Source organism: Lolium rigidum, chromosome 7 (assembly GCF_022539505.1).
Source record: "Lolium rigidum isolate FL_2022 chromosome 7, APGP_CSIRO_Lrig_0.1, whole genome shotgun sequence".
Taxonomy (NCBI): Eukaryota; Viridiplantae; Streptophyta; class Magnoliopsida; order Poales; family Poaceae; genus Lolium; species Lolium rigidum.
This window is the reverse complement of record NC_061514.1, coordinates 31,248,820-31,271,409: the sequence shown is the minus strand read 5'-3', so window position 1 is coordinate 31,271,409 and position 22,590 is coordinate 31,248,820. Positions and strand designations below refer to the sequence as shown.

General features: G+C 46.3%; 1 pseudogene; it reads left to right on the top strand.

Moving 5' to 3' along the window:
* Nucleotides 1–326: 326 nt before the first annotated feature.
* Nucleotides 327–13,492, top strand: LOC124671120 (annotated as a pseudogene).
* The last annotated feature ends 9,098 nt before the right edge of the window (nt 13,493–22,590 follow it).

Sequence of the window (22,590 nt, the reverse complement as noted above, 5' to 3'; positions counted from 1 at the left end):
GTCGCTGCCATGTGGGGTTTGGGAGGACACGCGCGGATGACCACGGACGCCCGCACGCGTCCGGCTCGCCCCAAAGTACTCTCAAATTTGGTCCGGCTTGGGTCGCGCCGACACCACGACAGTCCGTTTTTAATTTGGGTCGGCCCGTTGGGAGCAGATTTTACCCAAACGGACCAATCTGATGTCCGTTTATCCGTTTGGGTAGCCGAGATGCCCTTAGGGACGCTTCGGTCAGCCTCCCGCTCCCACCTCAGCGCGTCCACGCTCCGTGCGTCGGTCGTCACAGGGGCGCCCCGTCCTCCAATCCCGCACGCTGTTTCGCCCTCCCTTCCCGTCGCCATCGTTCGCGCCGCCTCCCCTTTCTGCTTCTTCCTCTCTCCGTCGCCGCCCTTTGCGCCGCTGACCGGCAGGAGCAGCGCATCAGGCCGCTGCCGTCCTCTTCAACCCTGTTTCTGGCTGATCCCTCTCCTCCTCTGTGGTCTCCCGTGACCTTGCATCTTCACCGGGCGTTCGCGAGAAGGCGAGGTCTGGAAGAAGCCGTCCCTAGCCGGCTGCTGCGCTGGAGACGGTGGTGAGGAGGAGGAGGCGCAGGTAGCCGGCGGCGTGAACGTGGGAGGAGCGGAACGAGTGGGAAGGGGAAGGGAGGGTCGTGAGCGGATTTCTTCCGGGTTGACCAAGCCCAACCTATCCCCATGGCTGAGCAGAGCCGTTGCTACACACTTTCACCAGGAGGACGGTTGGATGTAGAGAGTGGTGAGGCAACGCTGCTCTGGACCTCTCCTCCAGCCACGTCGATTCCACCCGATACAGCATCGACGAAGTTTTCTATATCTACAATCCACAAAGTTTTCTATATCTACAGGTTATCTCTCATTACACAATGAACTGCAACGGAGTCCAGAGATAAATTTCTGTGTGTGTTTCTGTTTGATGCATTAGAGGGTATTTGTCATCAGTTTTATATTTACTATCTTGAAATCTGAATTATGTCCTTTGTCCTTTCTGTTGTCTTCATATGCAACCTGGTTATTTTACAGTAAAGCAAATGCATTAGAGAGGGCAATGGTTGCTGGTCTGGGAGGACTCTATTTTGTTGGTGTAATTTTTCTGGGAAACTTATTGAAGTAAGAATTATCATCCTTACTTTGAAGTATCATTTCATTCTTTTATTTGAAATCTCACCTACTAAATTAGTATTCATTGTGAAGGCAAATAACAGTGACGCCTGGTGGGCTTATCTCATTGGCGGTGCAGCTATTTCCCATGCTTCAGTGCTTACCTTTCCTTTTTTATAATGGGTTTGTACCAATCCTTCCATTACTCGTTTTGAAATGCATACGGCTGAAAGAAATCAGGAACCCTTCCTCTTTTCTGAAGTAAATTTCAGACTTCTGTATGTCATTCATGTAACTGTCTGATATATGAATCATGTGTTCAACTTATGATGAATATTATTAATGACATACTGATACCATTATTTAGATGGTTGCTGCTACACAAGACCAACAATGGCATCTCAAGGACGAACAAGGCCAGAGAAGGGAGATCACAGGAACTGGTTTCGCCAGAACCTTCTCCCAGAAGAAAGCTATTTCCCATGCTTCAGGTATAGCTTTCTGTTCGTTTTAACTGAAGATTTAAGTCCAGCAAACTTGAGCTCAACAAAACTTTATATTGTTGCTTTTTACACACACGTAGACGTGTTTGGAGAGAAGCCAGTTATAGTCCTGAGCAGTTTTGCTTTAACCTGATAGGCTGAAATTTGTACGAGGTTAGTTATTTACTCTTAGTTCCCATGCATCATAAGATTCAAAAAAAGAGTACCACTTTTGATGGGCTTAACCTACAGCAAGAAGTGGAATTGACAAGTTGATTGCTTTGCATCCATGCCGGCCGGAGCGATGATGTCGTCTCTGGAAACTGCTCCTGGTGCAGAAGATTTCCATGGTGGCATCAGGCAGTTCCCACGTGAGGCATCCCTATGGGTTAGAACATGCAATGCGTTTCTTTGAATTCTAATAATTGATGTGTTTCTAAAAAGATATATATTTCATTGTTGTTTTGTGCTAGATGTATGCTAAAATAATTTTATCTAATGACTTATATTACGTCTGAAAAGAATTATGAAAGTAATAATAGTATTAAAAGGTGATTCTTACTGAAGGTAGGTGCGCCATTAGTTCCAGTAGTGTTAGTAATTCTGATTACTTCATATGCATGCTACCGTAGTCGTGTCTAAAAAATATTCTACTTTTGCTACTTGTGCAGGTCGACATGACATTTAAGATCTATCATATATGCACACGGATTTTGATCTGAGATTTACATCATTTACCAAAAGATGCCTGAAAATAAAGGAAGGTTAGTTCTTGATTAAAATACATTTAGCATTTCCCTGAAAGAAGAAAAGATTAGACAATTGAAATTATTTCTCTTATAGTACCTCGCCAATTTTGCTACCTGCTAGAAGGTGTCGTTCAGGATATTCTCCTTGCTCATGCTTTGCTCCAAGTTTGTTTTTTTGGCAATGCCGAGATACGAGAAGAGACTAATGCTTGTGGGATTCATGGTGATTGGTCAGATCCACACAGCGCATTGGGATGGATACCCTCGAGCAGGGCGTTGGCATCTGGCACTAGCGATATTGCTGTCTTTGCACAATGTTACTAACATACTAAGCACACCATGTATAAAATTGTTGGTTCTCTATTCAAATGCGGGTATACACCAAGGAAAACACGTATCTGCTCTTTCTTGCCAGTTTTAAGCAGCATCTACTTCATGTTATTTCACTAGGAGTGACTTCGTAATTTTTCTACAGTTCAATTTTCTCATTTGGTGTGCCGTCGTTGTTGGTTATTGATTTGTTAGGTATGCCTGGAGCAAATCCCATTCCTATTTCTGTTTATTTATAAAAATCTACTTGACATTTTCTCATCTTATATCCAAATTTAGGAAGATCTTAATGTTTAGTAATCCCTTCATCTTATATCCAAATTTAGGAAGATCTTAGTAATGTCCAATAATTAATCTCAATAGATCTTCCTTTACCAGTGCTCTTTTATTAAATATTGATTAATTAATAGTTAGTACTATATAAAAAAGGATTACCATAGGCTGGGCTATCCTTTTGAATTTCTATTTAAAGTATTCTCTTGATCTAAGAATGTTTGGAATTGTGTTGCCCTGGCCATTAAAGGCAATTTATTGTTCTGTAGAAAATTGTTTTCTCTTTTTTCTAATGGAGAACGTAAATAGCAGAACATGCTTGTCGAGTTGGTACTTTCCATGTGGTACCTTTACTGGACATAAAGTACCCTTCGGTAGATCAGTTTCAGCCTCTCTCCCGTGATCTCTCCCTCATTCATGGACATCTATTTTTCCTTATTTGATGAAATCCATCGTTTTGTATAGGTTATTTTTATCCCCTTCTCTTCATGCCTGTAGCAATGCCCACTTTAATTCTGTAATTTGGTGTTCTTTTATTTCTGTACAGTTTTCTACTGAGTTGCTTGAGCAACAATTTCGTTCATTTCCTTCTACATGATTAATAACACTTGATTTGTGATATGTCTGATGGAAAGGTGTAATATTATTCATCTGTTACAAAATTAATTTTTGTTGCTTCGGTCCAAGGCTCCAAGCTTATGTGTCTGATGGCCAGATCGTCTGATCTGAAGGTACTACACTCTTCATTAAGTTTTTAACATAGTTGGACATAAAGTTCAAATGATCTGCATATTGTCATGCTACTGCCAAATGAGTAGCGTTGAATAGGTTAACCTTCTTTCGAAAATCAAGAACGACTTTTTCTATGTCAAATTCTGAAAATTTTCTATTAGCATTACAATGCTAAAAATGCATGTGCTGACATGGTAACATATTCACTGTATGTCTGCATTTTCAGTGATTTTACGTATTCATCATTGTGAAGTAGTGCAGGTGGTTGGCGGGAGGCACCGCCACCACACATCGTGCCGGCGCTGGGAGGAGCGCTAGCGCTCGGCAGTAAGGGCCTGCTGTTGAACAGTCGCTGCACGTCGTGCCGTTGCTGGGAGGAGCCGTTGTCTTGCACATCACAGTTATGTTATGCTGGACTGCCTGACCTTCTCTGCCTTTTCACTAAGATCTCCAGCCAGCAGCGCAACATAGTGGAGGTTCTGGAGTGATGGAGGTCTGAGATCTTCGCCTCCGTCGTGCACGGCAGCCAGCGTATGAATACGTTGATCCAAAATTGTGCTCACATGTGCAGTATTGCATTGGTCAATGGCGACATCCCAGTTCCTGTAAAGGTTAACAACCTCGAGCGCCTATCAGCCGGTACCCTCTAGCCCTAGGTATTTTTTATAATGCTCAACATAAATACATTTTATAATGTATTTGTAGTATATGACATTGTTAGTTGTTCTACACTACTCTCCCTTTGTTTTTGATGCATGTTTGATATCGAAATCTAATCGAGTATGGAGCTCTTGGTGGTAAATTGGTCTATCTAGAAAAAATTGATTTCCGGAATTTTTCTCAGTCTCCTCGTTTCTTAAGTTTACCTATGAATTTCAGCTAGGCCATAAAAGACAAAAGTTTGAGAAATAAATTGGGTGTCTGTTCTGACTAAACTGGATGTGCAACTGAATGATATTCAGGTCTCATGTGACCAACTTGGATGGCTTTTATTTTGTTAGCATATATGATTTCCCCCCTTGCTATATGCTATCGTGCAATTATACGGATATGTGTATGTGTGATCGTGGGAGAAATATTCAGTTCTTTCATTCAAGAACCATTGGTTCACGTGGTTTAATTACCATTTATGTGCCTTTTCTATACATGTACTGTTATTTAATTGAGCTGTATTTTTGGATTATCAGTGCTTAATCTCTGGATATGAACCACATCTTCAAGGCGAAGGGCAGGACATTTCAAGATTGAGATTAATAGCTCAAAATGCAAAGCCCCATTCAATTTGAGCGCATAAATAGGCTCCCATATTAAAAATATTGCTTCGACATCCTACAATATATAATTTTATTAAGGATGTTCTGGAGATGCAATTTTAGAAAATAGTCTTGAGTTTTTGTTCGTGGGGTAGCTCTGGAAGTTGATCCAACAAAGAGGGTGCGTGATGAGAAGCTCTGCTTTGGTCGTACATGTACTTTATACTGAACCAATCAATCTGTTACAAAAAGGAGCAGACCATTATAATGTACTCGCACTCTCAGCTTCATATGTTCAAGCAGGTTGTTAAACATATCCCTTAATTATCAATTGATGTGTCATGAGCCAGTCCCTTTAAATTTTCTGGTTTCTTATCTTTAGTCTTTGCCAATCTATCTAAAGCGTACTTCCTTTTTTACCTGTCAAGTAAATGCGGTCAAAATATTTATCTATTATTTCAGGGAAAGCCTTCTTGAGGAGGAAGGAGCGATGCCCTATGTCGAGGTTCCTAATGAAATGTATGTATGCCTTTTCCTTGGTGCCGCCGTTCTCGAAGAAATTACATGGCGGCGGTAAGTGACCCAGTCTCGACTATAAAACATCACTTCTTGTGTGTTTTATGTTTTTCTGAAGTTTATTTGTCTGAAGAAAAGTACATCTATATACATGCAATATTTCGACTTAACATTGCCCACATCTCTTTTGTATTTAGCTGCAGATTGGGATGTAGATTTGCTTTAGCTATTTATGCACTGGAAAAATAATGAATCCATTTTGGCGTATATATTGATGATAATGTCCAGATCCAGTCATGGTTTTTTGTTTGTGAAAAAGGAAATACCCATGGTAGGTATTACAAAGCATTAGGTGTATGCCCTTTATGAAAGCAAAAAACAAAGACTATTTGAGTTGGTAATGGTTCAAAATTTAAAACACACTACATGAAAGCCAAAGGTAAATATACAAAGTCCTAACCAGTGGCCTGATAAGTATATTATGGGGTTACGATATTAGAAGAGCTCTGAATAGGGGAGTAGAGGCTCATCCCTAATTCTGCATACAAAAAGGGCATCCGTCAGTATTGGAAACCTGAAAATATGAAGTAATAAAGGCATAAATTGTGTTGATTCAAAAAGGTATGTATCATTCTGAGAAACTGAAAACTATTGTGGTTTATTGGTTCACTATATCCTTATACTCTTATTTAGATTCATTAGCATTTTTCCTTATTGAAAAATACATTGAATATGCTTGCCACTTTCATAACCTGTTATTTACAGTGGTACGTGGCTCCTCAGTGGTAACGGGTAGATAATGCTTTCTGGCAAAGTTAAAAGATTACTTTATCTATCTACATTCGTCCTGCAACTCAAGAAGGTTAGAGATTGAGCGTCGGAGAACAATATAAGAAATATCTTACTTTCCCAATTAGAAAGGGTGTGCCAGAAGAATACATGCATCTACTAGCCGTATTTTCTCGAGACTTTTGTATATGTAACAATTATCTATGTATAGCAGTGTGCTTTGCTCTAGCTTAAGACTGTATTTCCCTGTGCTCTCCAATATGTAACTTTTATTTATGTAGGAGCAATGTGTGTTACTGTTACTAAGACTACCATCGGTATGTATTTCCATGTGTTACTGTTACTAGGAGTATGTTTTTTTATGTTTCAAAAATAAATCTCAAAGATTCACACCTGCTTAAATAGTTGGTTAATCCGCTGTTGATTTGCTGATTACATAACAGGGATTTGTATTAGATGTCATATCATGTCAGGTAGTTTTGTGTGATTTATCCCAATTTCATTCTAGCGACACTGTTTTGTAAAACCTAAGAAATGTTTTATCATGTGGTAGTTCAGTTAAATTTTACTGTTGTTACACAAAATGAACATCAATATAAACTAAACGGGATCGTGCGCCAAGGCGCACATCTAAATCTAGAATGTAGTATACTTGCGCTTACTCAACGCGTCCTAATTCGTTCGTTGTTGGTCAATGGATGCATAAACATATGATTGTTATCATATATTACTATCATTTTTCCTTCTATAGATATTGTATTCTTTTACATATCCAGATCTTCTTTTAGCTATTACTCTTTACAAAATGCTAGCCCGTTGCATACTTGCATGTTAAGATCTCAAGTACAGGAAGACACGCCACAAGACACGATGACCGGGCATATGCATTTAGGCCTCTCCCAGTGCATTGTCTATTAGAGCAAGTTTAATAGTAGAGCCAACTGTTGGTTATAAGTCAAGTGCCATGTCATCTATAGTCATCTTAGAGCCAACATGTACAATAGTGAGCTATAAAATTGTACTACTTTATTAGTGTATGACCCATCATTCACTCTCACATAGTGTCTACGAGCAGGTGCTAGAGCTGGCTCTTGCATAAGAGCTCACTCCTCTTCTCTCTCTTCCAACTAGGCAATAATATATTATTTTAATCTTTATAGCCAGCTGACTAGAACTTATTGTACTTGCTCTTAGCATTCTTAATACATGTGTCTCCTCCCTCACAAGTGTCAACTTCAAAAAGTTAATATAACGTCGCGAAGTCTTGTCCATCCATCCAGTGATAGGTTGAGACATATCCAGGTGTTCTCCGGGCTGCTCACTCCTCGAAAAAATACTAGCCAATTGAACATTAAGATAATTAAGATCATTCCAAAAACATTGTATGGTGCTTATCTCACACCATGACCCACACCATGACCCAGTATGCATTTTCTTTATAACAGAAACATTCTAATATCAAGAAGATATCAATTAGATCCGGTGTTGGATGACCCAACATGCATACTATGTAACTTTGCTTCTCTTACATTCCTGTGTCGGTATTTCCAATCAACGCTACACCTAAAGATAAATAGTCAATGGCATTAGAACCTAACTCTCATTTCACTTGGTTGAAGTCCCACGTCGGCCGCAACGAGACGACCGCCAATAGTACCACGACGCCTCTGTTCACCGGCAAGCAACAGGGCCACAGCCCAAGATCCGATGCCCATGCCCCACATGTTGCCGCCCAATAGGACACCCTGTTGCCCCTCGGCAGTGGGCCCGCCGCCATCATGGCCCAGGCAGCGGAAGCGGCGATAGGGAGGCTGGCAGCAGCGTGAAATGTTTTACCCTACCGCCGCCTAAGGAGAGCGACACGAGGGGTCGAGTTTTTTTCCGCCATTTATTTATTTATTTTTAAATTTTTTGACAGCTTTTTCCTCCATTTATTATTAGGTACAGCTTGCAGCGTTGATCAACCAGTTAGACTGGCAACCAATGACACCCATACTTGCTAGTGGTTGAGGCAGCCATTATCGTGTATACTCCATCCGTTTCAATGAATAAGACGTTCTCATTTTACATATTTTTTTCTTTGACTAAGAAATACTTCAAATATATAAAGATTATTAATATAAAATCAATATCATTAGAAAATGTTTTTTTAAGATGAGAAAGTGTTTTTTGAGCAACCAAATCTTTATTATATTATATGTAATTAGTATTGTTAGACTTGTATTGAAAAACACTTTCTACAGATTAGAAATTATCATAACACATTACCAAGATTTGTTGACGAGATTTAGTAAACTCGCTACCTTTACTAAGATTTGTTGACGAGATTTAGTAAACTCGCTACCTTTACTAAGATTTTTCACTTCACCACCTAGCACTTCGCTAATGATAAATCTAATTGTTCTGTAGACAAGTAATCGTTTCTACAAGTATGTAACAGAGATAGTAGATCTACAGTAGAATGAATCAACATATTTGTCACTTAAGAGTTGTCGGTAACACAGTTACAAGGAAGGCAATAGGGAAAGCTCGATGCATCATGCATGCTTGCCTCCGTGCATAGTATTTTTTTTTTTTTGGCTTAACTACAATCTGCAAGAAGGACAAATTAAACGAGGTCTTTTGTCATCCGACAACCAAATTAAGACACAATGCAAGCGCCCGCAGTAGCATACCAAATTAGTCATCCGTTGCAAATGAGCTTCAGCGCCTCCTCGAGTTCTGTCACAACGTGCGATATGGCTCGCCGGCTATCCCCGTCCCTACACAAACAGCTTGCCGCCGTCTTCGCTACCATCTTCAGCGCCTTGCGCTGGCCTGGAGTGGGATTCGACGTGGGGCGCCTGTCGAGAACATCGTCCATCTTCCTGGCTTGAATGCTCGGTAGCGCCCATGAAACCAGCGTCGCATTGTTAGCTCGCACCGGCGGCTGCCCCGTCAGCACCTCGAGCATCACCACGCCGAGGCTGTACACGTCGGTCGCCGGTTTGAGGCGGCGCGTTCTGTCGTACTCCGGGTCGCGGTACCCTTCCGTCTGGACGACGTCCACGGCCTGGGACGCCACTCCCGGCGCTCGCCGGACCAACGCGCCGAATCCCGACACGCGCGGCGTCAAGCTCCGGTCGAGAAGGATATTGGCCGAAGTGACGTTGCTGTGGATGACATCCTCGCCGTGCAGGTATTCGATGGCGCGCGCCGCGCCCAGGAGCACCTGGACGCGCGTTATCCAGGACGGGGGTGCCCCATTGTTATTCAGGTGGTCTCTGAGCGTGCCATTGTCGATGTGCTCGTAGACGAGGATGCGGTGTTCCCCGTCCGCGCACGAGCCCACTGTCAGCGCTAGCACTGGCTAGCTCGCTCTCTCTCACAGGCACGGACGACGGAGGTAGAGTAAGAGCCAATGGAGACTGTAGAAGTTTTCTCCTCGTTGCTGCACAAACAGCCGAGCTCTTTTTTCTTTTCTACACACGCACTCTTCAAACTGAGACAGATTACAAGCTGGCTTAATAGCCTGGGCAACGCAGCACCCACGCAACAGATGCGCTCACCACGCGCATGCCCTGCTGCACGATCGCGCTCACCACGCGCACGCTCTAGGCGACCCAGTCCTTCCAACGTGAGCGCCGTTGCTCATCCGCAAGATTTGGGCATCTTCCGCTGTGGCCGCTGCGTCCATCTCCGACGCCATACGATCGCTACCAGCACGTAACCAATTCCTAAATCTTTAGGAAACGCCAACGCGAGCACAGAGACTCATGCGCACCCAACACACACGCACGCGCCGGACACAAGTGTCGCGGTTTATTTGCTAACAATCTCCCCCTAAACCGAGACCTACAGAAGCGCCGGCTCGTCGTTGACGTCGACGAGGAGCGCCTTCTCCTTCCTCGGCTCCGTGCAGTCACGGGAGAAATGGCCGCGAATGCCACAATTCCAGCACTTGCCGCGCCGTCCCCTCGCGCCCGAGTCCATGCTGCTCCTGCCGTCGTCGTGGTCGTGGCCACCGCCGCGTGCTCGACGCCTCTGCTCCCATTGCGCCGCCGTGAGCAGCAGCTGGTCCCCATGGCGCTCTCCGCCAACCGCCGCCTTGCACCGCTCCGTCCGCTCCTGGAACGCCTTGAGACGCCCGAGCACCTCGTCGAAGCAGATGGTCTCGACGTCGCAGAACTGCTCGATGCCGGCCACCGCCGCGAACAGCGATTCCGGGACGGTGTCGAGCAGCTTCTTCACCATCTCGGCGTCGCTCAGCGTCCCGCCGAGGCTTGCAAACTTGGCGGCCATGCAGCCGATCTTGCCGGCGTAGACGTCCAGTTCCTTGCCGTCCGCCATGATCAGCCGGTCGAACTCGCCGCGGAGCGTTGACAACCGAGCTGCCTTGACGCGGTCCGCGCCGACGAACCGCGCCTTGAGGCACTCCCAGATCGCCGCCGCCGTCTTCTTCGACGACACCTGCAGGAGAATGTCCTCCGAGAGCGCGTCGAGCAGGTACGCCCTCGCCCTCTTGTTCTTCTCTGGATCTGGATCGACCGTCGCCGTCGGGTCCGCCGGAACCACGGCCTCCCAGACACCCTGCACGTCGAGGTTCGCCTCGACCTTGATCGCCCAGACGGTGTAGTTGTCGCGGGTGAGCATCGGACAGAAGAGCGGCATCGCGCTCCCCCAGCGCCACCACCGTGCGGAACCAACGCCATCGCCGTGGCTCTGATACCAAATGTTGGTGCAGCACCTCGGCTGCACCTATCTTCATCTATCTCTCAACACTCTCTCATGGACACATACACTCTAAGGAACTCTACACACACGCCTATGCCAAGGATGAAGAAGACAGCTTTGCCGTGAGACTTCCTTGGCAGCTACAATTGCTACATTTTCTCACTTTCTCCTTAAACCGTGATCTACAGAAGAGCTAACTCGTCATCGACATGGCCAGCATTACGACCACCACCAAGCTTGACGCAGCCACCATCTTCCCGGCGCACTGACGCTTGCCGCACTAACGGCTTTCTTGCTTCACTCGAGCTCCAACTCGAGCTCCTCCATGATCCGCATGCCCCAGCTCGCGCGCCTGATGCGCTCCAACGCGATCAACGCGGCCGGTCTGCTGCTGGACCAACTCCTCCGCCTAACTCGTCAGGCTCCACACGCCCCAGCTCGTGCCCACGTCGCGCTCCAACGCGATCAACACGGCCGGCCCTGCGTGACCAGGACGCGGTCTTCTTCTTCGGCGACACACGCCGAGTTTCTTCCATGGTCGTCGCATGGCGCCGCTACGGCCTCCGTGGCCGCGCAGCTCCTCCACGCCGCCGCCATGCCGCGCCACCGCGGCCTCTGCTCCACCACGCAGGTCCGCCGCGCTCGCCGCACATACGGCGTCCCCTCGCCGCCTCCGCGACCGCCGTGCTCGTCGCGGACTGACCGCGCGCCACGGCCGCGCCTTGGATCGACAAGGCTCTGATACCAAATGTGTCCTCCATGCCGACGACGTGGTCATGGCTGAGCGGCTGGAGAAGGGCGAGCTCCATGCCGAACGTGTCCTCTGCGCGTCGTTGCAGCCCGTCCTCGAGGCGCTTGACAGCCACCTTTCGCCCGTCGCCGAGCATGCCCTCGTACACCCTTCCGGAGACGCCTTGGCCGATCAGGTGGGCGAAGTTGTTGGTCGCCGCCCTGATCTGCGCCAGCGACCTCCTCCTGATCAGGGGACCTCGTGGAGAGGTTGAGGAAGAAGTCGATAATCCTGTTGACCTCCCTCAGAATCATCTGGACGCAGCGAGCCAGTTCCTGGCAATCTGCCATGATCTCGCGCGCTGCAGCCACAGGCTCGAAGAGCATGGAGATGACCGTCAACCACCGCACCACCTTCGCCGCGGTCGGTAGCCCGATAATAACTAACGCTATGCCGGCAAGCAATAACGCCTTGCGGGCTGATAACGCCATGCCAGACTGATTTTGCGGCGGCGAAGATCTGTGGGAGCGGAAGGGCTTTGGGTCCCGGCCGGGGCAGGGTTCGAGATATATCCTCTGCTAGTGCTAGCTGCTGCTGGTGTATGAAAAGAGCTATTCGAGACTTTTCCTTGCGTATAGCACGAACGTTGGGGCGGAGAAAGTGTTGCGCCAAGTCCCCCAAGGCGTGTGTGGCAGCGACTGTTGGTTTGAGGAGACCTGGCCAGTCCATGTACATGTTCACTACGTCCGCACCGCGTAAAACCATTGACCGCAATCATAGCTTAGGTTTAATTTGATATATATACTCACTCCCTCCGTTGACTTAGAATAAGCATCGCACATTTGTCCAAATTCATATGTTCTAGATTTGGTGGCCAGCGGCTATCAGGGGCGACCCGTGGGCCAGCGGAAGACGGCGAACTCCCTGATCTCCCTTGTCATTCGGAGCCTTTGGCTAGAGCGCAACGCTCGCGTCTTTGACAAGGTCGAAACCAACCCCCAGCAGCTTGTTCGACGGATCAACGATGAGTGGCATCTTTGGACTTCTAGTCGTGGTTTAGGTAGACCTAGGGCGAGGAGTAGTCGTTGTTTTCGGTGGGTGGTGTGGCCAGCTGTGGTTGCCTGGTGCAAGAGTCTATCCCCTGTACTAGACGATGTCCTTCCTTCTTCGAGCTTAATACAAAACACGTATATATATATAAATCTACTCAATACACTTATTTTAATATTTTAGTATGTAGGAATAAACCATCGGAGTGCTAGTTCTGAAATTGGCAATATACTGGCGGCAGATGGCGACATTTGGTGAGCCTAGGTTTGATGCGAAAGAAGACATGTTCTCTTTTAAGTAAGTTCAGTTTATATCTCCACTAATATAAAAAGAGCCAGAGATCCTCCGAGCGCCGCCACCGCAACTCCTTTGCGATCCTTCCGCGGTGATGTTCCCGGCATCTTCATTGTCCTAATCTGAATGGGCGGCGGCGGTGGTTCGTTCTCAATCAGGGCAAGCTCTTCTTGTTCAAGAACTCGGCCGTCACGTGTGTGTTGGTGCCCCGTGGCGTTATCCCCGTCGCCACCTGCCTCATCGTCAAGGGCGCCGAGGACGTGCTCAACCGCAAGTTCGTCTTCGAGTTCTCTACCCCGCAGGAGACCATGTACTTCGTCACCGACTCCGAGAAGGAGAAGGAGGAGTGGATCAACCCGATCGGATGCTCCATCGTCCAGCACTCCCGATCCATCACCAAGACACTGACGATGAGATCGTCGACTACGACAGCGGCCAGACCACAACAGGCGTCGTCAGATCATAGATTCGTCGATCGATCGGAACCCACAGGTGAGGCGGTGACCCTGTAACTTATCCTTCCATACATGCTGAGGAGTTTGATTCTTGTTTTCTACGGATATGATGTGTGCACCTGTATCGATGATTTATTAGGTTTACAGCGTTGTAGTCTTTGATACTACTACGGATCGGTTTTCTTCTTGTAACCAGTGAAGTTACAAGTATACATCCACTGATTATAACACCGCTCCTCACTCTTCAATCTCATTTGTGATCCTTGGGCGGTGACATTCCGGTCCTCTTCTTTTTCCCGATCTGAATCGTATGGACAAAACAAGGCTAGCTAAATTAATGGGTTTATCTACTTGATTAGTCTGCTCAAGTGCCTATTCTTAGATTGTATAGATGTGATCATTTTCATGGATTCATGGTCAACCATGTTTTGAGTTGATACCTGTTTAGACATGGTGTCTTTGTGGCTACAGCTAAGTGGCTGCTCTTGAATTTCTGATGGAGGGGACCAGATTCGCACATGCATTGCCGAATGGATAAACCTGTAAGTCTAAGAATCAACCTGTGTTTCTAGATTAACACTGATATCTGTTTTGAACTTTTGATGCTGTGCCGTTGTCTCAGTTGTTCAGTACAACACCTTCATTTGATATTATCTGTTGTGTCGTTGTCTCTATTGTGCGGCCCGATTTATCTCGATCAACTGGGTGTGTCTTCTTCGTGGTCTGATGAGTGTGGCCTGGGTACAGATCTAACCAAAAATCGTGGCTTTCAAACACAGCAGAGTTTTAAAATCAAAAGTATTTGAACGCTAGAGATTTAGCCTATTTTTTCCTTTTTCAAATAGAGATTTAGCTTATTTTTTCATTGATGCTAGGAGTTTTCAAAATAGAATAATCTTTTATCTCATATCTCCATCGAGTTATACCTAACAAATAGGTGTTTTATAGACGCTCCTATTGATGCACGAGTATTCGCAACTATTTGAAAAATGGGAATTTACCACAAAAGAAAATGTACATCCTGTGTTATGGGAGTGTCAAGCAAGAGTTACTTCGTATTTTTGAATCTTTGTTTTCCTTCAGAGTTCACTAAAGGGGCTTCAAATATTTTCTCTTCTATTTCTTAAATCTGATGTAGGAGAGATAGACCGAAGGATTTGGCTTTCCAGGGACCAACAACTACACCGATATTCTCAAGCATGGCACTCCTGATGACAGGCATATGTGAGTATGAGTATTGTTACTGTGTACACGTACATTCACATCTAAATTCCAATTTACAGAAGTTTTTCTTGTGTGCTTCTTTGTGTGTATTCCAATTTCCTAATATTATACTTCCTCCGTTCCAGATGAAACATGTAGAAGATTATTTTGGTTTTGGCATGGTCATGACCTCGGCGGAGTCGTCCGCCGCTGTCCTGCATACTCATCCCACACATACACGCGCTCAACACGCCGTCTCCGCCTTCCAACGCCCATGCGTACGCTGCCAACGCCGCAAATATGAACACCGGCTCCCTGAAGCTGCTACCTGAAGCTAAAGGTAGACTTTCTGTTTTCATCAATCTTTCCCCTGTTCCACTGTTCTGTTCATGGTGCCAAATAGTGTATTGTTGTGTTCATTCATTGATCGATTTCACTTCTATACTGTGTGTATATCCAAATAGTGCAGTGCTGTAGCATCTATTGGTTCAGATTGGTTCGTATTTTGTTTGTCTATGTTTCTGTACTTGCTGTATGAGAAACTAAGGAAGCTGGGCTTCAGATTCGTTCAAATTGGTTCATCTGCATTCCTTCAGATCGTGCAACTACTTCAGTTTACAAATCTGAACTACTACTTCTCAATACTACTTATGTTTACACGAGTTGTGTATGTACCAAATCTCAACTTCTCACATTCAAAGGTATGCATGAACCAAATATGAACTACTCCCTCTGTCTCATTAAATCTGTCTGAAATTTGACAAAATTTGGATGTATCTACATACTAGCTAGATAGTGTCTAGATACATCCCAATTTTAACAAATCTCATATAACTTTGGTGAGACGGAGGGAGTACTCCTGTTTAGACGATCTCGGTTTGTACAGGAGTACAACTTGCGCTCAGTAATGCAGGTTTGAACCATTCTGGAATTTTTGTTATTCGAAAACGCTGATTTGTTCTGTTTGTTAAGTTCTCATATTTTTTAATGTGAAATTAGCAGTAAACAATATTTAATCTGTGTCACTATAGTGTGTTCTTCTTAGTTATTACCCTTCTGTATGATTGATATAGTATGGGAGCTTTATCGGCGATTATTAGTTTAGATATTCAAGTTGGCTGATTACAGAGTTCGAATTTGATCTAACCTTTATTGATTTGATGTAATGCTACAGGTAAAGTCTCCATGCTCTTTATTAATGTAGATATATATGCTCCCCACTTATGGTATCGCACGGTATCATTCCTTATATTGTATTGTTGATGTCATGTGAAATAATCACACTTTGAGATCAAATAGAAGTGATACATCTATTTTGAACCAATGGAAATCTTACATACTTATTAAAAAGAAAATGGTTCACAAATTTTATGATTGTATTCTTTTATTGATAGAGACGTGCGTTGCACGTGCATGTTTACTAGTGATCCATAAACATGTGACTCGGAGTGACAATATTAAAATCTTTACTGAAACCGCATCCCTGCGTCTCGTGACGTGAAAAAATCTGTTTATCAGTTTGGTACATCCAGTGCTTCTCGTCTGTCCTTATACGGGCCAACATTTGTTCCTACTGGATCGATGAGTGGCCCAGCTCGAGCAGCTTCGGTCCGACTTTCCTGGCCCAATTACTACTGATTATGTATATGCATAAGGAAGATAAAGATCAACCTTCGCGAAGGGAAGTATCGTTCCGCGCTTCGTACGACAGCTTGACACGTGTCTCGAGCCAACCCACGCGGCCCCGCGCGCGAGCGAGTACGCACGCTGCGCATCGCGTATACATTCCGGGAACGAGCCAATCTACGCGGCCCCGCGAGCGAGTACATACGCTGCACATCGAGTACGTCCGCGCGGGCGAGCAAGTACGCGCGCGCAGCCAGCGATGGAACGAGTACGCGGCGAGGCAAGAATGCACCCCATTACGTCACGCATGCATTTAGCTAGCCAGGGGTTCTTCTTTTCCTAATTGATCAGGTTGTCCACGCGCGCACAAATACGCTATTGCGTCCTCAGTAAAAACGAGTACAGTTATGCAAACACACGAGTACAGTTGAACATACGGGCGAGTACAAGTATAATCACGTACATGAGCAGGTACAGTCGCGCACACGAGTAGGTACAATTGTGCACACGAGCAAGTACATGTACAGAAGTACAGTCGCACACACGAGCAGGTACAGTCACGCACACGAGCAGGTACAATCACACACAACACACGAGTACACTTGAACACACGAACGAGTACAAGTACAGTCACGCACAAGAGCAGGTACAAACACGCATACGAGCAGGTACAGTCGTGAACACGAGCAAGTACATGTACAGAAGTACACTGGCGCACACGAGCAGGTACAGTCGCGCGTAAGTACAGGTACAGTCCCGCACACGGGCGAGTACAGTTAGCGAGTAAAGGGAAAAATTGCACCAAAAACTAAAAACAGAAATACTTATCAGTTAAAACACGAGTATAGTTAGGTACACACCACAGGTACCATCATAATATTATTGGAAGTACGAAAAAAAGTATCTCCAAACCTATCAACATGGGATCTACTACCTCTGTCCGGATTTAATTGACGTGAATCTGTTCATTAGCCTTCTTCCCCCGCGTCAATTAAATTGGAACGGAGGGAGTAGTTTTGAAGATCTCGACGCGAGGATCTTAAAAGTGAAAACGGTTCGCAATTTGGACTTACGGTTATCAAGATATTTTCATTTTAAAAAAACGAATCTAGAAAAAAAGGGAAAAACTGACACAACCCAGTTTTCTCTCTCCTCCCCCATCCTCACCTTGCTTCCCTTGCGACACGTGGCGATGGCGAGCAGGGAGACCACTTTCCAGAAATTTTCTGGCACCATATAGCGCCACTTGTCGCGTGCGGAACGAATTGTCTTCCCTTCACGAAGATCGGCCTTTTTCTAGAGTTTTCGAACTATTCCAACCTAATAAAATTTAAAACATATGGAAACTGCTTGGCATGACTCGCTCGACTCCACGAGTCCACGTCCACTTCGGGGGCTAATACAGGAAATGACATGGAGATGCCAACTAATGATATTTTCATACGTAGTATATAGCAAACGGAAGAGCAATCTGGTTAGTACACGACTGATAATTGCAAGCGATGACGAGTTGACGGCATAGCAAATATAAACAATTTAATACTTTCTCCAGAATTATATAACGTGTTCTCTATATACTGTCGTTTGGCTCTAACCTCTATAACGAGACAAAGCGAAATGATCCACGTACGTGATAACTCACTACCGGAAATTACTTATTTAGCGAGTGGGCAAAATACTTGGCAAATGTTGTTCGCAACTTGGCAAAGGTTTTCCCGAGAGTTTGCGCTCGGCAAAGAGTACACGACATGCATTCCGGCGGAAAAATAATTAGTAGTTTTCCGAGAGTGTTTGCACTCGTCAAAACATACAAAACAAATATCCGATCAAAAGTAACTAATAGTTTGAACTTCTTTCTCAGAAACGACCTAACCTAACCTCTCCCACCCTCGTGCGGCGGCGCACCGCGCCGCACCGGGGTGCCCAGCCCGGTGGCCGTCCTCCCTCCCTCCCCCGTGCTCATCCCCGCCCGCCGGTGCTGCCGGAGGCGCCGCCGGGAAAAGCCCCACTGGTAGAAAAAGGGGCTTCAATCCCGGTTGGTAACGGGCTTTAATCCCAGTTGCGCAACCGGGATTAATTATGCGCGACTAAAAGCCCCCCCCCCCCCTCCCCTTTAGTCGCGGTTGCTTACGAACCGCGACTAAAGGCCCGTCCACGTGGGCGGCAGGCGTCCGTCGGGGCGGAGGACCTCCGCAGTGTTAGGGTTTTAGCCCCCCTAAATCTGGTTTCTTTTTGCTGCGTTTCATTTCTTTTATATTTTATTTTGTGTTTTATTTTAATTTCAAAGAAGTTTCAATACACATATTCTACGCTACTATACACATGTTACACGTTGATGCATATGAATGTACAATTTCAAACTTGTTTGAAATTTCAAACAAGAAGAATTCAAGAGGATTATACAATATTCAATCTCGGGTGACCAAATACAACTTCGAACAAGTTTCCATACACAATTTATGGCATCAAAAGTTCTTTGTCCTCGTAATAGTGTTCTCCTTTAGGATGGAGGACTTCCCTCACCAAAATTCCTGCTAATTCCTCTTGAATTGGTCGGAAGCGAGCTTCTGGACTAATCTTCTTCTGCAAGTCATTCCTCCGCAGTTTGATATCCGCCGCCCTCGGCTCAGAGGTGTATCTCCGGATGAACTCACAAACATAGTATCCACATAGATTGGTCCCCGGTGGCTGAGTATCCACATTAACTAACCTTCTAAATTCTAGCTCATCTTTGAATTCACCGGTTATTTCATCTGAGAACCGTTTCCAAACCCTACAAGGCAAAGAAAATTAAATGAACAAGGAAGTTATTAGTTACTTGATATCAGGAAATGAACGAAAGAGGCCGATATAGAGCGCAAATGATTGAAAATAATTACTTTTGCAGCATATTTCTCATGCCGACCCAAAGCTTTGAATCCATATTCAGAGAGTCCATGATGAGAACTCTGGAGGTGTGAAATTCAATTATTAGCAGAATCCAGTAGAACCTGCGGACACGTTACATGCACAGTCATGCATAACTCATCGATTAGACATACCATGCATGGAGTAAACAAAAGAGAATGTGCACAACACAGAAACACTCACCCAAAATGGTAAGGAAATAAAATTTGACTTTTGAGTTGCTGCTCTGTAACAAACTTGTACAAGTCTCTCTCCACGTCGCGGGGGTATTTTTCTAACACATATCCATTAACAATATGTGGCTCAATGAACCCAACATCATGGATGTTCTTTTTTTCGCATTCCCCAAGCTTCATTCTGCATAATAGCGTACACAACAATATAGTTAGGACAATATATATACTGCAGGCAATGAACGAGATGAGGTAGAAATAAATTCACGTCCATAGTCGTCTGGCAGATTCCACTCGACTTGGGATGGTGTGGTCAAAAAATCCTTAGCCCACTTCTTTTGCTTCTCACTATATACCGGCTTGGGCTCAGACACTTTTTTCGCCTTCATATTCGCCTTCCATTTCTCATGGTGAGCAGCCGCGGCCACGTTGGTTTCCTCGACACTAAGTTAAGGTCTCGGGAGGAGAGGCTTCAATGATGGCATTGGTACCCTTGTGGTCTTAGGTACATAAGGCTCCGGGTTAATAGTCTAGGAGGGAGTTGCCTTGTTGTCCCCCGTAACCGCCTGCTTCTGCTTCTTCGCCGGAGGTGGACTGGGTGGCGGCGTACCCGTCGGAGGTGGACTGGGGGGGGGCGGCGGCTGCTTACCCGCCGGAGGTGGATTGGGGGCGGCGTCGGCTGACGTGAAGGAGGTGTATGTGAACCACCACCACCACCGGAGGGTGGACTTGGGTGATTCCTCGGGGTCAGGGTGGTGGCAGGGACATCGAGGCCAGGCGTTTCGCGGTGGAGCTTAGGCGAGGTCTCCACCATCGCGCTGCGTTCACCGGAGGCTTGGCGAGGGTGGGATGGACCGCAGTGATGGCGGAGGACATGGTGGACGCGCTCCCGAGCTGGACTGGTCCGCGATGCTGCACCTAGTCAAGGAGTTATTCTTCTGCATAGACTTAAATTCAGAAATTTATATTGAAAGAGCATAAAAACAAAAAAACATTTAGGATTATACATGTGCTATAATGAATAAAGAAAAATTTCACAAATAAGTGGGCGCTAACACTTCAGCTTTGTTGCTCCTTAATATCTTATCCTTGATTACAATAATAGACCAAGACTCCATGGAGGAATCAGTAATCACAGGCATGGATGCTAATATTGATAGAGGAGAAACAACAACTTAACATCACTAAAATAAGTTAGGTCATATCACAAAAGTGAATAAACACTTGAAGAGAACGGGGGGACCTCACATGATTTAGAAGCCGGACCTCATGCATTCTCCACCACCTACAAGCTACAATACCGCACAAGACTGATAAGAAACACAAAAAAAGGAAATAATGATCAGCCTTGAAAAACGAATCTGCAAAGAAATGAAATACGAACATGTCCATTACCTGCTTGACGACCTCACAGAAATTCCTTCGAACACAATGCATGCATCCATTTCCCGTTGGTGATGCAGACGTGTATGGGAGATAGGAGAGAGGCCGGTGGGTGTTGGGAGGGGGTGGCCTGGCAAGTATGGGTAGAACGGCAGGGAGATCCAACCTCCTCCTCTCCCGCCACGCCATATCGTTGACAACTCCTGCGCTGTTGCCATGCTCGATGACGAGAGCCGCCACCTGCTGCGAGGAACTCGAGCCGCCAACTAGAGTCGTGACTCGTGACCTTCCGGCTAGGCCAAGCTAGGGAAGGGGAGCGCGGGGAGATGAGAAGGTGAGAGGAGGCGGCAGCACACGGGGCGGCGACGACAGGCGAATGGAACGAGGATATGAGTTTTTTTGGACTTGGTACAAGATAACTTGGTTAGAGGAAACGAGGGAATCAAATTCCAATTTTTTCTGAAAGACCTTGTGTTAAAAAGGAAAGAGCGGATTGTACGGAAATGCAAAATGGAACCGGGTCTAGATGCTCTCACTATCTGGACCGATCAATTGCTCTTAGATTGGTACTGGGTGTTGTATTTGCTGATGTATCTCCACCTGCAGCCAGATTTAGGAACAGTGGCAAGGACGACCACCAGCCTGCAGTCAAGTCCTTTTTGGCCGTTACAGTTGGTGCGGTACAAACGGAATGGCTAAGTCCTGGACCAGATCACCAGATCGACGGGATAGACATCGTGGGTCCCTGGGGTGCAGCGTGTGAGGATCACCAGCCACGAGGTAGACCTTGACGAGCTTGTACGTGGAGGCTGCTGCCAATGTCGTCGCCTCGCACACCAGGGACGCGGAGCTGAAGACTCTAGTGGAGAGATGCATAAGAGCACGAGTAGCACGCCGCCGGCTGACACCATGGCTCGCTACTCACGAGGACTGCGCCAGTGCGGCTTCCTTGTCCCCGTCCTGCCGCACGTCAGTGATGAACACCGTGCTCTGGCTCGATAGCTCCCAGGTAGGAAGGAGACTAACTCGTTGGTCATGCATGTGATTCGGATCATTTGACTTAAAGCAAAAGCCCAGTTGTTTGACCCTCATGAAACTCCAGAGCTTAGTATTCGGGAGAGATCACGAGGTCGGCGTTTTGCTTCGGTCCCAAACTTGATTCGGGCATTTCCTGTAAGAACTTGTTGTTTTCTTCGAGCTTAGGGGAAGTCGTTTCCTACAGTTCCTGGTAGCTGGCTTGCGGGAGCGACGGCCGTCCCTGGCCATCGAACTCTCGCGCGAGAGCGGCACGAGGAACACGTCGAAGAGTTTCTCAATGTTGGCGACGGCGAGGGCGCAGCAGGATCAGATCAAGGAGCTCCTCCGTTGCACGCTGTGCGACGAGGGCGTCCTAACGGAGCGGCTCATGACTCTACAGTAGCACATTGCCGACCGGCCACTGCCTACGTACCATGATATGGGAGCGCGAGTGCGCATCGGCATTCGCTGCATCCGGCGGCCGCGGCGGGAGTTCGAACTGCAACGGCACGGCCGACAAAGTTGACGCGGCGGTGGAGAGCAGAGCGGTCGGGCTGGCGATGCTGCTGGAGGAGCTGGCGACGGAGATCCTGACCCTGCGGCAGCCGATGAAGAAGCTGGTGACGACTAAGTAGATACACCTCCTCGTGTGCCATAGCAGCCGACGGAAGGAACGCGCATTTGCGAAGCGTGGCCTAACTTGATCTAGGGGTTAAGGGAATGAGCAATGCTACATCTACGAGATTAAATCTACGAGCTCATCTTACGGGATTACATGGGGAAAGGGGGCTGCTGCAGTT